The following is a 16,199-nucleotide window of genomic DNA, read 5'->3' on the forward strand; positions in this document are numbered from 1 at the left end:
ACTATATAATTATAATAATATTTTATAGAATAAAATAAAAATTAAATTCACAAATATAATATAAAAGTTGAGAAGAGATAAAGTATTCTAATTTCCTGTTTTCCAAAAGGAGGGTAACAGTTTTGACTACCTTCAGGTATTATAAGTGAAGACATTCATGTCATAATATTTTGGGTGACCAATGGAGCATTCTCCATTGGAACAAATTGTGTAAATTTTATGCTAGTATGGTCCTGAATAGTGACTACCAAAGATAATATATGTTCTAAGCTTTGGAATCTGTGATTGTTACTTTATATGACAAGAGGGAACTTGCAGATTAATTAAGGATCTTGAAATGGAGAGATTATTCTGTATTATGCAGGCAGTCCCTAAATATAATCACAAGTGCCCTTATAAGAGGGAAGTATTGGGGAATTTGATGTGGCGACTACAGAGCTATAGAAGAGGAAAAGAGGCCGGGCCCGGTGGCTCAGGCCTGTAATCCCAGCACTTTGGGAGGCGGAGGCGGGCGGATCACGAGGTCAGGAGACTGAGACCATCCTGGCTAATACGGTGAAACCCCGTCTCTACTAAAAATACAAAACGTTAACCGGGCGTGGTGGCGGGCGCCTGTAGTCCCAGCTACTTGGGAGGCTAAGGCAGGAGAATGGCATGAACACGGGAGGCGGAGCTTGCAGTGAGCGGAGATCTCGCCTCTGCACTCCAGCCTGGGCGACAGAGCTGGACTCCATTTCAAAAAAAAAAAAAAGGAAAAGATATGTGATGATAAAAGCAGATGTTGCAATTATAAGCTTTGACGATGAAATAGTCCTAAAGCAAGAAATACAGGTGTCCAGTAGAAACTGAAAGGGGCAAGGAAACAGATTCTCCCTTTCATATCGCCAGAGGAATTAGTCTTGTTGGCATCTTGACTTTAACCCAGTGAAACTGATTTTAGACTCTGCCTTTCATAAATGTAAGAGAATAGATTTGTGTTGTTGTAATCCACTAAATTTGTGCCATTTCTTACAGCAGCAAGAAGAAAGTGATATATATGAAAACATGGATGATAAAAGTTATTGAGCCAATCCAAAAGGAAGCTGTTTTAGCTATACCAAGATACCATAGACTGGGTGACTTAAACAACAGACATGTATATCTTACTAGAGGCTGAGAAGCCCAGCAGATTTTGTTTCTGTCTTGCAAATGGCTGCCTACTTGCTATATCTCCACACGGCAGAAAAGAGAGGCCTGATATCTCTTCCCCTTCTTACAAGGGCACTAATCGACCATAGAGGATCCACCCTCATGACCTCATCTAAGCTCAGTTACTTCCCAAAAGCCCTACCTCCCAATACCATCACATTGGCGGATAAGGCTTCAACATATACCTGTAGGGGAGCACATTCAGTCTATAATAAAAGCAAATAGCATAGAGAAAAAAATCATAGAGATGGTAGAACAAAGAGAAAGCATAAAAAATGTAGATACAAGCCCATATGTATGTTAGTCTATTAAATATTAATGAGCTACTTTTCTATAGATAAAAGATAAAAGATAAAGATTGTCAAGAGATTTTTAAAAAATAGATCCACAACTAAAACGCAAGAATAGAAAAATATCAAAAATTAAAGAATGAAGGAAAATATGGCACACAAATATGAACAAAGGAAAGATGATTTAGCTATGCACCAAAGAGAAAAAAAAAAACTCACTAAAGATGACCACTCCACAAGATAAAATATTCAAATCAGAGAAAAGCACATGAAAAATGCTCAACATTATTAGTCTATAGGGATATATAAGTCAAAACTACAGTGAGATACCACATCACACCCATAGGGATGGCTATAATAATAATGTTTTGAGAAAGAAAAGCAAATTATTGGCAAGGATATGGAGAAACTGGAACCTTTGTACGTTGCTGGCAGGAATGTACAATGGTGCAGTCACTATGGAAAATAATTTGGCTGTTTCTCAAAAAGTTAAACATAGAATTACTATATAACCCAGAAACTCTTCTCCTAGGAATTCACACAAAATTAATGAAAACAGGGACTCAAACAGATACAACAAAAAGGTATGAATAACTTAAGTATACGTCAATTTAAAAATGGATAAACAAAAATATATGCATGCGACTGAATATTATTCAGGCATAAAGAACAATGAAGTTCTGATACATGCTACAACATGGATGAATCTTACAAACATTCTAAGTAAAATAAGTCAAAAGCAAAAGGGTGAATGTTATGATTTATCTTACATAAAAGGGTGAATGTTATGATTTATCTTACATAAAAAATTTAGAATAAGCAAAGTTATAGTGACAGAAAGTAAATTAGGGATTAACAGAGGCTACGGAGAAGGAGAATGGGGGAATTATTGCCTAATATATACCAGGTTTCTGTTTGGAGCGATGAAAAAGTTTTGGAAATAGACAGCTGTGATGGTTTCACAATATTGTGAATATAATGAATGGTCACGAACTGGATACTGCAAATGGTTACATTGCAAATATATTTTATATATACACACATATAATGCATACAATTTTGTATACATATGTATTTTGTGTGTGTGTATCTGTTTTAAAAAAATAGAATTCTGATAAAGAGAAGCCCAGGAAACACAATCAAGAAATACAGTATCATGGAATCCAAGAGCAGTATGCAGGGTTCCCGGGAGAAAGATGTGGTAAACATTGCCTAACGTTGACAGGCATTTAAACAAACACACTCTGGATTCAATACCAGATCTGTCACTTCTTAAGTTTGTAATACTGGCTGATATGGTTTGGATATGTGTCTCCTCCAAATCTCATGTTAAAATGTCACTCCCAGTTTTGGAGGTAGGACCTAGTGGGAGGTGTTGGATCGTGAGGATGGATCCCTTAAGAATATACATAAAGTATAATAATAATGATAATAAAAGAGTGGTTTAGCATTAAACCCTTGGTGATGAGCGGGTTCTCTCTCTATTAGTTCAAGAGCAGGTTGCTTGAAGGAGCCTGGCATATCTCTTGCTCCCTCTCTCACCATGTGACACACCTGTTCACCTTTCACCTTCTGCTGTGAGTTATAAATTCCTGAGGCCTCACTAGAAGTTGAGCAGATGCTGATGTCACACTTGTACATCCTGCAGAACTGTGAGACAAATAAACCTCTCTTCTTTATAAATTACCTAGTCTCCAGTATTCCTTCATAGCATCATAAAAAGGACTAACACACTGGCTCAATCGACTAACTTTTCTTAGGTTCAGTTTTTTGTTTCTGTTTTATCTTGTTTTGTTTTGTTTTTTTCAGAAACAGGGTCTCTGTCACCCAGGCTGGAGTGCAGTGGTATGATTTCAGCTCACTGCAGCCTTGACCTCCCAGCCCAAGCAATCCTTCCACCTCAGCCTCCCAAGTAGCTGGGTCTGCAGGCACATGCCACCAGGCTTGGCTAATTTTGTATTTTTTGTAGCGATGGGGTTTCACATATTATCCAGGCTGGTCTCAAACTTCTAGGATTAAGCAATCCATCTGCCTCAGTTGCCCAATGTGCTAGGATTACAGGCATGAGCCACCACACCCAGCCAGGTTCAGTTTTTTAATCCATTAAATAGAAATAATAATAATATTAAATAGGAATAATCTATTAAATAGAAATAATATAAGAACTATAGTGATGAGTAAAGATCCAAGGGCCAAGTCTAAAATAGCATAATCATTTAATAAATGATAGCATCTAATATTCTATTTTATTTGCTTACATGTCTATTTTCCTGGAGATCATAGACTCTCTCTATAATTCTATTTCCAGTTTCCAACACAGTATCTGGATATATTAGACTTAACTCTAATCTGCAGCTGTCAGGGAGATCTTCATATGTACAACTAAAATTCTGACTCTCACACTACCATAGGCATCAGTAGAATATAGAACAGAATCCACTTGCCAGCAGGGGAGCATCAAGCATTCCTCATCATCAGGAATCCTTGCAGTGGTCCAGCACATCAGTGTTGGTCCAGCATAGCTCTCTGGGAGATAATGTTTCCCAGATGACTGCTCAGATGCAAGGAGATGAAACTCACATCATATAGGGTATTAGTTATCTATTGATGCATAACAAATTGGCCCCAAAATTGCTAGCTTAAAACAACAAACCTTTTTTTTCTTTAATCCTGCAGTTTCTATAGGACAGGAATCTGGGTGCAATTTACCTGAGTCTTCTGGTTCAAGGTATCTCACAAGGCTGTAATCAAGGCATCAGCCAGGGATGCAGTGATCTCAAGACTTCACTAGGGGAAGATTCACTTACAAGCTCATTGCCTGGTTATTGGCAGAATTCAGTTCCTTACAGGTTATTGGACTGAAGGCCTCAGTTCCATTCTTGCTATTGGTCAGATACTCCCTTCAGTTTCTTGCCACATAGGCCTTCTCCACAGGAGAGTAGCACACAATGTACTAACAGGCTTACATCAGAGCAGTCAAACAAGAGCACAAGAGAGGATGAACAAGAAAGAACCTAGGGCCATTTGTAACCTTATCTTGGAATTGGCCATAACTTTTGTTATATCCTAGTTGTAGAGATGCATCACTAGGTCCAGCCTACACTTAAGAGAACAAAATTACATAAGGGCACGAATACCAGGAGTCAGGGATTTTTTGGATCCATTTTGGAGGCTGCCTACCACAGGCATTGTGGTAAACAACCTAGCTTAGAAGCCTCACTTTCCACAGAAATCAATAACTTTTGTAAAACTCCACAAGCTTAGCTTCCAGGCTCCCCTCAAAAGACATGGCATTACAAGAGTTAACATCCTAAGAAACTCTGAGGTATTGCCTTCGCATAAGGTATTTATAATTCATATACAGTTTCTTCTATCTTAGTTGCTCAATCTTTTTTTTTTTTTTAGATGGAGTCTTGCTCTGTCACCAGGTTGGAGTGCAGTGGCGCAATCTCGGCTCACTGCAACCTCCGTCTACCGGGTTCAAGAAATTCTACTGCCTCAACTGCCTGAGTAGCCACCTGAGTAGCTGGGAGTTCAGGCACGCACCACCATGCCCAGCTAATTTTTGTATTTTTAGTAGAGACAGGGTTTCACCATGTTGGCCAGGATGTTCTCGATCTCTTGACCTTGTGATCCACCCACCTCATCCTCCCAAAGTGCTAGAATTACAGGTGTGAGCCACCGTGCCTGGCCGCTCAATCATTTTTATCACAAGCAATGTCGCTTAGCAACATACTAATAGTTGACATTCTACCCTCATCAGATCACCAGGAAAATAGGTAGAAAGATTAAGAAAAATCAAACTATCTTTGCCTACCACATAAAGTAACTATTTTTGTAAGTCAAGGATATTCAAATATTTGCAAATTAATATGGTGCAAACTAACATTATATTTTAATTAATATATATGGCTATCAAATTTAATTTACTGAATTGGACTTGCAAAATCAAGTTTGCAAACAAACAGTCAAACAAACACTATAAAGCCAGGAAACAGAATAGGATGCAAATATTGACTTTTCCGGAGCAAAAACTGGGAAAAATCAGGCCTATAGTAGCTGATAGCTAGCAGAATGAATTTGTCACACACTAAGAATAACTGGAGAAAATCTACTGTAATGTAGGACAGGGCCATATTCATAAAAAGTTAATTATTTAACAAATATTATTGCCGTGGAGGCCCAATTTCAGTTCAGGTGACTTAAACAAAATTGTTTGAACACCACAATATACTAGGAAGTGTGGTAACAGAAATAGAAATGTATAAGGCATGGTCCCTGACCTCAATAAACCAATGTGCTTATATTTAGAGAATTTCTATTGTATTGCAGACACTATGCTAGTAGCTAAGTAGAAAAAAGATAAATGAGATATAGGCTCTGCACTCAAAGTATTTATGAACAAACAGAGCTAGACATAAAAAGTTTATCATTTTATAAACAAGGCAGAGAGTGGCAGAGATGTAGTTGCAGAGGTGGAAAGAGCCCAAATGACAGGGAGCTTTGTAAGCTAAGCTGAGGCAGTCAGTGGGAAGTCATTGAAGGTTTTCATCAAGATAATAATGTGATCAAAAATATAATGTTTGCTGCTGTATGTATGATGGATATAAGGGAGATCAGTGTGAATTCAGAAATATACATCTTTGTAGAGAGGAAAAGGGTCTAAATTAAGGCAGTGGGAGAGGAATGGAAACTTTCTTTATTCAGCTTCTGCTCACAGAGATATACAAATCAATCCAGAAATTCACCTCTCCCTTAATCAGCCACCATACACAAGCATTGCTGCCTTATCTCCCCCACTCTGCTCCCACCATTACTTTCACTGATGGCAAAGTCTAATCACATGACTCAGTCAGGTAGACTTTTGCCCAGTGTCTAGTAAATAGTAGATACCCAAGACCATTGTTTTGGCTTGACGACATGAATCAAGGAAGTGCTGCAGAGTGGACATACATCTTGCCTCCTGTTTTGTTGACTTCCTCACAACTTGGCACAAGTCCATGGCCTTGAAATGAAGGAACTTGGGGGGAGAAAAATAAAAACGGGGAAAAAAAAAATCTGCATTCGGTGTATGCAGCACTGTTTTGAAATCTTCTGCCCCTGCTTCAAAAAGCTAGACTGCAGCCAGAACCAACTGTTTGGTTAATGAAAGCACAAAGGCTAAAGTGGAAAAAAAAAAAAAGTCTCACTCTTGTCCCCAAGACTGGAGTGCAATGGTGCTATCTCGGCTCACTGCAACCTCCGCCTCCCAGGTTCAAGCAATTCTCCCGCCTCAGCCCCCCGAGTAGCTGGGATTACAGGTGCCTGCCACCACACCTGGCTAATTTTTGTATTTTAAATAGAGACGTGGTTTCGCCATGTTGTCCAGGCTGGTCTCGAACTCCCGACCTCAGGTGATCTGCCCGCCTCGGCCTCCCAAGGTACTGGGACTACAGACGTGAGCCACCGCAACAGGCCAAAAAAAAAAAAAAAAGCTTTTAATTTTTTTTCAAGATTCAGTGTTTACAACCAACTTCACTGCTCAGAATTTTTGTTTTATTATTCAGTTGTTTGACCACTTACTGTCGGTGGAGATAGTGCAGGTTCAGTTTCGTATCACTGCAGTACTGGAAATCGTACACATTTTTTGATTTCCCAGGGCGTATAAAAGTTATATTTATACCATTTTGTAGTCTTTCAGATGTGCAAGAGCGTTATGTCTAAATATAATGTACAGACCCTGATTTTAAAATATTTCATTGATTTAAAAAATGCTAAAGATCATCTAAGCCTTCAGTGAGTCATCATGTTTTTGCTGGTGAAGAGTCTTGCATAGATGTTGATGGCTGCTGTCTGATCAGGGAGGTGGTTGCTAAAGGTTGGAGTGGCTATGGAAATTTCTGAAAATAAGAGAGCAGTGTAGATTGGTGCATCAGTTGACTCTTTTTTTTCACGAAAGATTTTTCTGTGGCACGCAATGCTGTTTCTTTCAAATTTGGAGTCAGTCCTCTCAAACTCTGCCACTGCTTTATGAACTAAGGTTATGGAATATGCTAAATCCTTTGTTGTCATTTCAGTGTTCACAGCATCTTCACCGGGAATAGCTTCCATATCAAGAAACCACTTTTTGGCCAGGCGCAGTGGCTCATGCCTGTAATCCCAGCACTTTTGGAGGCCGAGGTAGGCAGATCACCTGAGGTCAGGAGTTCGAGACCAGTCTGGCCAATATGATGAAATCCCATCTCTACTAAAAATACAAAAATTAGCGAGACATGGTGGCGCATCCCTATAATTCCAGCTACTCAAGAGGCTGAGGCAGGAGAATCACTTGAACTTGGGAGGCAAAGATTACAGTGAGCCGAGATCTTGCCACTGCACTACAGCCTGGGTGACACAGTGAGACTTCATCTCAAAAAAAAAAAAAAAAAGAAAGAAACCACTTCCTTTACCCATCCATAAGAAGCAACTCCTCATCTGCTCTGCTCAAGTTTTATCATGAGATTGCAGCAATTCAGTCATATCTTTAGGCTCCACTTTTGGAATAGTAAGTGAGCACTGACTTCGACTTAAAGTCACAAGCTGCATTATCCCCTATTAAGAAAGTCAATCTGTCTTTTGAAGCTTTGAAGACAGCCATGAACTTCTCTGCAGCTGTGAAAGTCCTAGATGGCATTTTCTTTCAATAGAAAGCTGTTTTTTCCACATTGAAAAATCTGGTATTTAATGCAACTATCTTCATCAACAATCTTGGCTAGATCTTCCAACAGCGTCTACATCAGCCCCTGCTGCTTCACCTTGCATGTTTATGTTATAGAGTTGGTTTTTTGCTTAAACTTCATGAGCCAACCTTTGCTAGCTTCCAATTTTTCTTCTGCAGTTTTCTCAACTCTGTCAGTCTTCACAGAATTAAAGAGAGTTAAGTCCTTGCTCTGGATTAGTCTCTGGCTTAAGGGAATGTTATGGCTGGTTTGATCTTCTGTCCAGACCACTAAAACGTTCTCTGTATCAGCAATAAGGTTGTTTTACTTTCTTATCATTCATGTGTTCACTGGAGTAGCACCTTTAATTTCCTTCAAGACATTTTCCTTTACATTCACAACTTGGCTAACCATTTAGCAAAAGAGGCCTAGATTTTGAGCTATCTTGACTTTTGACATACCTTCCTCACTAAGCTTAATCAATTTTAGCTTTGATTTAAAGTGAGAGATGTGCGACTCTTCCTTTCACTTCAATATTTAGAAGCCATTGTAGGGTTGTTAATTGGTCTAGCTTTAATATTGTTGTATCTCAGGAGATAAAGAGGCCTAAGGGGACGGGGGGAGGGAGAGAGAGAGAGAGAAAGATGGAGGAACAGCCAGTCAGTGGAGCAGTCAGAAGACCCACAACACTTATCTGTTAAGTTTCTTGTCTTCATAGGTGTGGTTCATGGAAACCCAAAACAATCACCGTAGTAACATCAAAGATCACAGATCACAGATCACCATAATAGATATAGTAATAATGAAAACATTTGAAATATTGCAAGAATTACCAAAATGTGACACAGAGACATGAAATGAGCACATGCTGTTGGAAAAATGGGGCCAGTAGGCTTGGTCAACACAGGTCACCACAAACTTTCAGTTTGTAAAAGATGTGCAATACAATTCAATTACACAGCTGTGGTGGTTCGTGTCTGTAATCCCAATTACTCAGGAGGCTGAGGCAGGAAGATTGCCTGGGCCCAGCAGGTTGAGGCTGCAGTGATCTCTGATCACACCACTGCATGCCAGCCTGGGCAACAAAGCAACCTCATCTCCTAAAATAAAATAAAATGGTATGCCTATATGTGCCAAGAACGGTAGGACAGGATATTGAATCATACACAGAACTTACCTTATTAGATGAGTTTGCATTTTAATAGACAGGAAAGATATGATGAATAAATACATAAATAGATGATGATGAATGATTAGATAGATGGAAGATAGACTATGGATTGATTACTGGTCAAATATAGCAGGTTTTAAAGTAAAAGAATAAAGAGTTTTGTCAGGGCATAGAGGGAAGACAAGGTTACCATCTCTGCCAAGGATAGATGAGTAAATTTCACAGAAGGGCCCTGTCAGAGCTGGATATTGAAAGATGAAGAATAGTTTAACAATTAGAGAAGAGAATGGGAGAAAATCCTAAACTTGTTCAAAAAGAAGCAACACACTAAACAAGAACACACAATTATGATTAAGAAAACTGCTGGCCGGGCATGGTGGCTCACACCTGTAATCCCAGCACTTTGGGAGGCCAAGGCAGGCGGATCACGAGGTCAGGAGATCAAGACGATCCTGGCCAACATGGTGAAACCCCATCTCTACTAAAAATACGAAAATTAGCTGGGTGTGATGGTGCACACCTGTAATCTCAGCTACTCGGGAGGCTGAGGCAGGGGAATCGCTTGAACCCAGGAGTCAGAGGCTGCAGTGAGCCAGAATCGTGCCACTGCACTCCAGCCTGGCAACAGAGTGAGACTCTTCTAAAACAGAAAGAAAGGGAGAAAAAGACAAGGAAGGAAGGGAGGGAGGGAGGGAGGGAGGGAGGGAGGGAGAGAGGAAAAAATAAAAGAAAGAAAACTGCTGGCCAGATTGTGGGCAATGATGAATTCACCAAAATTATTTTTTTTTCTTCTAAAATCTCAGAGGCTTCCTTCCCCACATGCTTTTTTATGATAAAAAGATATTGTTAATTTGTTCCTCTCATTTATAATCAGTGTGTACCTAGATTGTGAAGTCCAATGGCCTTTATGTGAGTTATTTCTATGTTTTCATCCCATTTCTAAATCACCGTACTATTTTTTGACTACTTAGGTTTCCCAAGAAGGAAGAATATGAAAAGTTTGCCCTTCTCCCTCTATCAAATGGTGGCTAGGAAACACCATGTCTTTTTCAGAGACAATGGAACATTGTTCAAGGTAGAACAATTATTAAATGTGCATTAAATGGCAAGGTTATAGAAGAGATTTCATCATAAACTCAGTAAAATCTTTTTTTTTCTGCTTGCAATTATCAACATTTCTTAATCCCCAATGTAGATGTTTAATAAAATCTCTGGCTCAAATTTGGGAAACACAGAAAGACCACTACTGTGTGAGCAGTACAGGATCTGCAACATAAATCTCCAAATGGGTCCTTGAGTCAAGCCACAGATGACAGGATGGCCCCAGTGTTGTCTGCTGACCAACCATGTGCTGAGCATAAAATGTAAATAAATGTCTCCATGATGACCACAGTTCTTCTTTGTCATCCAAATGCACTGCAGCCTACTTAGCAATATGGTCTTCCAGTTCTTCATGAATATAATATAAAAATTTTGTTATTAAAACTTTCCAAAACAGTGATAATTAGTTGACCACTATGAAAATAGTTGAGAATTGCTTCAGCCACTTGAAAGTAAAAAAAATAAATAAATAAATAAAAAATAAAAACAAAAAAATATTAAAAAATCAAGAATGCCAAGTAACTCACACTGTCAGTGATGTGGTAGGACACACAAAGGATTATAAAATCAGCCTGCCAGCATTTACCCCTCACCCACATATAATATACATGAGGGAAGGTTAAGGAAATTGTTCCAGAGGCTTCAAAGTTGATCTGCACTTTGGACATTTACCCAAATAGTAGCTGGATGATATTGGTCCTAACCAATTGGCAGAAATTACCCTATGTGGTCTGGGTAATTACTGATCATGTTCTCTGATGTACCCATGGTTATTGCCTACTGGGAGAATCAAATGGGTAGTGATTGCTTTCTTCAAGGAAAAAGTTTAAGGAAAAAAAAAACGGAGCTTGTAGTGTCACAAAGAAAAAAATGCAAGGTAGAATCACTCCTAAAAATGTAAAGGAAATGTACAGGTATTAGACTTAATAAGATAATGGGTCCATCTGGAGATTTGTGAGGAGAAAACAAAAACTTAGACTTTCGACTACAGACACATAGAGGTGAGAAGAGATATGAGGAAAGCATGTGGAAATGATATCCGTTAACGAGTTTTTCTTTCATTCTATTATTGCCTGAGGTCCCAAAGGTAGGAAAGAAATTCAAGAATGCCAATAACTTGCACTCACCTCTTAGGGTGGTGCTAGATCCCATATATAAAACTTCTATGAGATCATGAAATCAGTTTTGCCAGCACTCACACCTCATCCGCATCTAAGCAGCAAATCACGAGGACAAAAAAATCAGCATTTAACGTCTTCCACATCTCACAATCACTATGTTAGTTATCAATATATTGCCTCTTAGCTCAGAATACACTCTTCAATATATGCTCTGTGATGATAAAATTTCCTTAAGCATTTATCCTTTAAAGTGAGCACAGTGTGAAGCTATCTCAGTGACAGGAATGTAGGAATACTGCAGGAGGAAAAGGCTGCCCTGTAGTTTTCACCATGGGTTGGGGGTGTGTGGCATGAGTGTGAGGTCATCCAGTTAAGTACTGCCCCAGCCATCGGATGAGAATGTAGTCCCTCTGTGACCAGTCTCGCCTGGTGACAACCTTTCCACAGTCCTCTCAACCTGGAAACCAGAGCCCCACTCAGACACGTGCCCTAAAGGCCTCCTGCCAGGGCCTGTCCCTGGCCCCACTGTGAGCCCACACCCCCAGCTGCTGATCCCCTGCTAATCCCACTGGCACTGTGGAAAGTTGTCTATCACTTGCCGGCAACTCCTGCCAGCTCCAGGCTAACCAAATGAGGGAACTTCTCTGCTATCTCGTGGGCTGAACCATTCCTTCTCTTACAAGAAGGCCTGAATCCCTTCCAAGTTTGTTGGTGGTTATGCACATTCCCTCAGCCCTATCATGCTGTATTATTTCCTTACATCGCATAGTTACTCTTTTATCATCCTTAATTCTTTATAGGAAACATCCCTTGTTTAGTCTACTGTGTTGTTTCTATCTCCTGATTAGACCCAGAATGCTACAGTCACCAACGTACTTTTATAGCTATACAAATCAGGTAAAAATCTCTGCCCCTTGCCTCTCTTTCTCCTAATCCCTTCTGACTCTGGGGGCACTAGATCAGCTCTATGAGTGGAAGGTGAAGGAAAAGCACAAGAGAAAGTTGATAAAATAAATCACAAACTCCTTGCCCCATGGTAGTTTTCTTCAATCACTGCAGCCTTGATCCAAGAGAGATTAAGGGGAGAACAGAAGCTTCAATTCAATAAGCCTTGGGAATTATTACATATGATTATGAATTTATTTGTACCCAAAGCTACCTGGAAAAGCAACTGGATCATCCTGAGACCTTATCCAGGGATAAGGAAGAAGAAGGCAAGAGAGAAGGACCAAAGAGTCTATGGTAAGAGCACCTTGCCATACAAGCTTACTCAATATATTTGTTAAATCATTGTATTATGAGATAAAGATTTCACAGAACTATTAAAATTGTACTCTGCTACTCTATAGACTACATGACTCTGCCAGTATTTTCACCACTAGATCATTCAGCTACTAGCAAATATGATTGTCAATTCCAAATAATACTATTTTAATATTGTTGAGAGAATTGTTATAGCCAAAGGTCAAAGAATATAGGAAGAAAATATAACCAATATTTAGTCAGAGGAAAACAAACTCATTAAGTAGAAGTAGGAGTCTTAAAGTGAACCAGATTCCAATACTTTTTTTAAAAAAATTAAGTCCTAGAGAAAAAAAGCCCACTGGATATTTTTATCAGACTACAAAATTTATTAAGTAAAGGGCATCCCCTGACAAGGAATCACAAACTGTTTTTTAGACATAGGATATCTTCTTGTCCTTACCCCTTTCCCTGAAGTTTCTATTCCTCCCACAACAAACCTGGAATACTGCCAAACAGCCAGAAACAAGGAACTCTTTCTCTCCCAAAAAGAACTCATCTCAATTTCAGAGAGAACAAATATTCAGAAAATGCTTTCTCTAAGTTAAAAATCTAACTACATTTCTAGTCATGCTTTCAGGAGAAACACAAAGATAAAACATCTATTTTCCTTATGGTAGCCTTTCAAATACTTTACTTCTTATATCCTTGGAGATTTTCTTTTCCCTAGGCAGATGAGTCACTATTTTATTTCTCATATAGCTTAGAATAGAGTTTTCTTACTCTTCTCTAAACACACACCAGTTATAAATGTCTTTTACGTATTTCCTTTAGGTATCTTTTTTATTTATACATAATGAGAACTCTACAGTTGGCACAATATACAGGCTACATGGCAGAACAGAGCAAGACTGTCATCTCTTATGCTCAATATACTTTACTTCTATAAGAGTAACCCAATCAAAATTCTCACTCTACACATGCTTCCTGGGCAAGCTCATTCGTTTCTGGTGATTTTAACCACCACAAATATGATCCCCTAGTGCCTAGTGCATATCAACAGCTCATGCCTATTTTGACATTCTTGATGCATTACCCTAGCGTCTACTCATTATCATTTCTGGATATCCCAGAGATACCTCAACATCAACCTGTCCCATATCATTAATCTCAGTTAAAACCACTAGTATTATTCCAGCCACACTAGCTAAAATCCCCATGTAGAGGCAAATATTAATCAAATATTCTTTGTCACTCCCTGCGTATTTCCAATAAATATTTATTGTCACCCTTATGCTATTTAGTTATTTACAATATTCCTCATATTGTTTCCTATGTCTCTACTATTTACCCCTAAACCCATTTTTTCTGCTTCTCATTCAATACTTAACCCAGGCACCATCTCCTCCAGGAAGTCTGGATGGGAACAAAGTCAAGATCTTGTCTGGATCCTAGATAGAAATATAGCACATTTGGTGGTTTATGTCTACCACAATTCTGTCCAAACCATTCTCCTCTGATATAAATACACAATACACATTCCTCACGCCTCACTCTAAAATGTACTTAATTTCTTTTTTGATCTTGCACTGATTCGTTGTTCTTTTTATGCATTTTCTAAGACTTATTTTACTTACTTTTTACTCCCTTCATCCAAAATGAGATATACCTTTCACTAAACTTGTCTTTTACCTATTTTCTTGGATTAAGAAACTGGAAACCTTCGATTATTACGTTCTTGCCAAATCTCAGGGAGCAAAAGAATCCCTTTCTAACATCATGGGGACTGAAGTTCTGTATTTCAAAGATTCCATAATACCTATCAAATGCATCGATTTAACCAGAAAGATATAAAAATAATTCAGAGACACATAGCAAGTAGATAAAAGGGCCCTTAGAGATCACCGATTCCAAAACAGGCCCCCACTTGAGATCTCAGAGTCAGAACATAAACTTTGGAATGAGGTGAACGGTGTTGGAGTCCTGGAGTCATTATTCATAACTGTTTCTACGCAACTGCTTTAACTTCCCTAAGTTTCAGTTTCCTCATCTATAAAATTAGGATAATAACTAATAGTACATAGCTCATAGGATTTTAATGAGGATTAAATGAGATATTAAGTACTAGCACAAAGCTCAAAAGTGTTAACTATCAGACATATTCAAAATTGGCAAACTAGGTGGGCATTTAACTGGGACTCAGTCTCATATCTCCTCTAATATTCATGACATTTTTAGAATTACGTGGTCTATTTTAGAAACAAGATACATGACAAAAAAAGACACTAATTCTTTTTGTTTTTCCTTTGCATGACTGCTTCAGTTACAATTTAGACTCATTGAAATTGCCAAGGGAAATTACTCAGTTAGAAGCATGGGCTGTGAAATATAGCACATACAGTCCATAGTATATCAAACTCCTGAATGCAATGCATTTTTAATTAATATAAACCTCCTTCATGAGCCTTCCTTTCTCCAATGGGGTCTCTGCAGGTAGTAACTGCTAGAAGAAAAATAGCAATGCATTTCTTAGTCTTATCTGGCGTTGTCAACATTTTTTATTTGTCTTATCCTCTCACAGTTTGTCAGTTTATGAAAGAATTTATTTAACACCTATTATATGTCAGGTACTCTCTTAGGTAATAGTTTAGGTATAACCACTGCTCTAGAAGAGTAACAGCTAAATGGGGAGGAGGATGATGGGTGATATTATGAAAGAGTAGTGAAGGCATTAATTACTTATCTCACTTATTTGGCCATTGTGACCAAATTAGCTATATTATCATTAAGAAATAGCATCTCTCTTGTTGTAAAATAACCCTAGGAAACCCTAAATTAAAATGTTGCACTCTACAAAAGACTACTGTACTATAGTTTTAATTTAAAATCCACTGTATAGATACAGTGACATCAGCTAGAGTTGCCTGGTGCTCATTCTCCTCCACTTCCCAAAAAAAAAGGCTAAATCCCTGTGCAGCACAGAAGCCCAGGCCAGCACCACAGAAAGGGGAGCAAGGCATCCTGCCTCTACCACACTGTCTACCCTGCCAGAATCAGCTCTGAGCCAAGGAAGACTTCTAAAATAGGAAAGGTAGCCAGGTTCAGTGGCTCACACCTGTAATCCCAACATTTTGAGAGGCCAAGGCGGGTGGATCACTTGAGGTCAGGAGTTGGAGACCAGCCTGGCCAACATGGTGAAACCCTGTCTCTAATAAAAATACAAAATTAGCCAGGCATAGTGGCACACGCCTGTAGTGTCAGCTACTCAGGAGGCTGAGGCAAGAGAATTGCTTGAACCCGGGAGGCAGAGGTTGCAGTGAGCCGAAATCACCCCAAAGCACCCCAGCCTGCGTGACAAGAGCTAAACTCTATCTCAAAATAAATAAATAAATAAATAAATAAATAAAAT

This window comes from Trachypithecus francoisi, unplaced genomic scaffold, assembly GCF_009764315.1.
Source record: "Trachypithecus francoisi isolate TF-2019V2 unplaced genomic scaffold, Tfra_2.0 Lachesis_group8, whole genome shotgun sequence".
Taxonomy (NCBI): Eukaryota; Metazoa; Chordata; class Mammalia; order Primates; family Cercopithecidae; genus Trachypithecus; species Trachypithecus francoisi.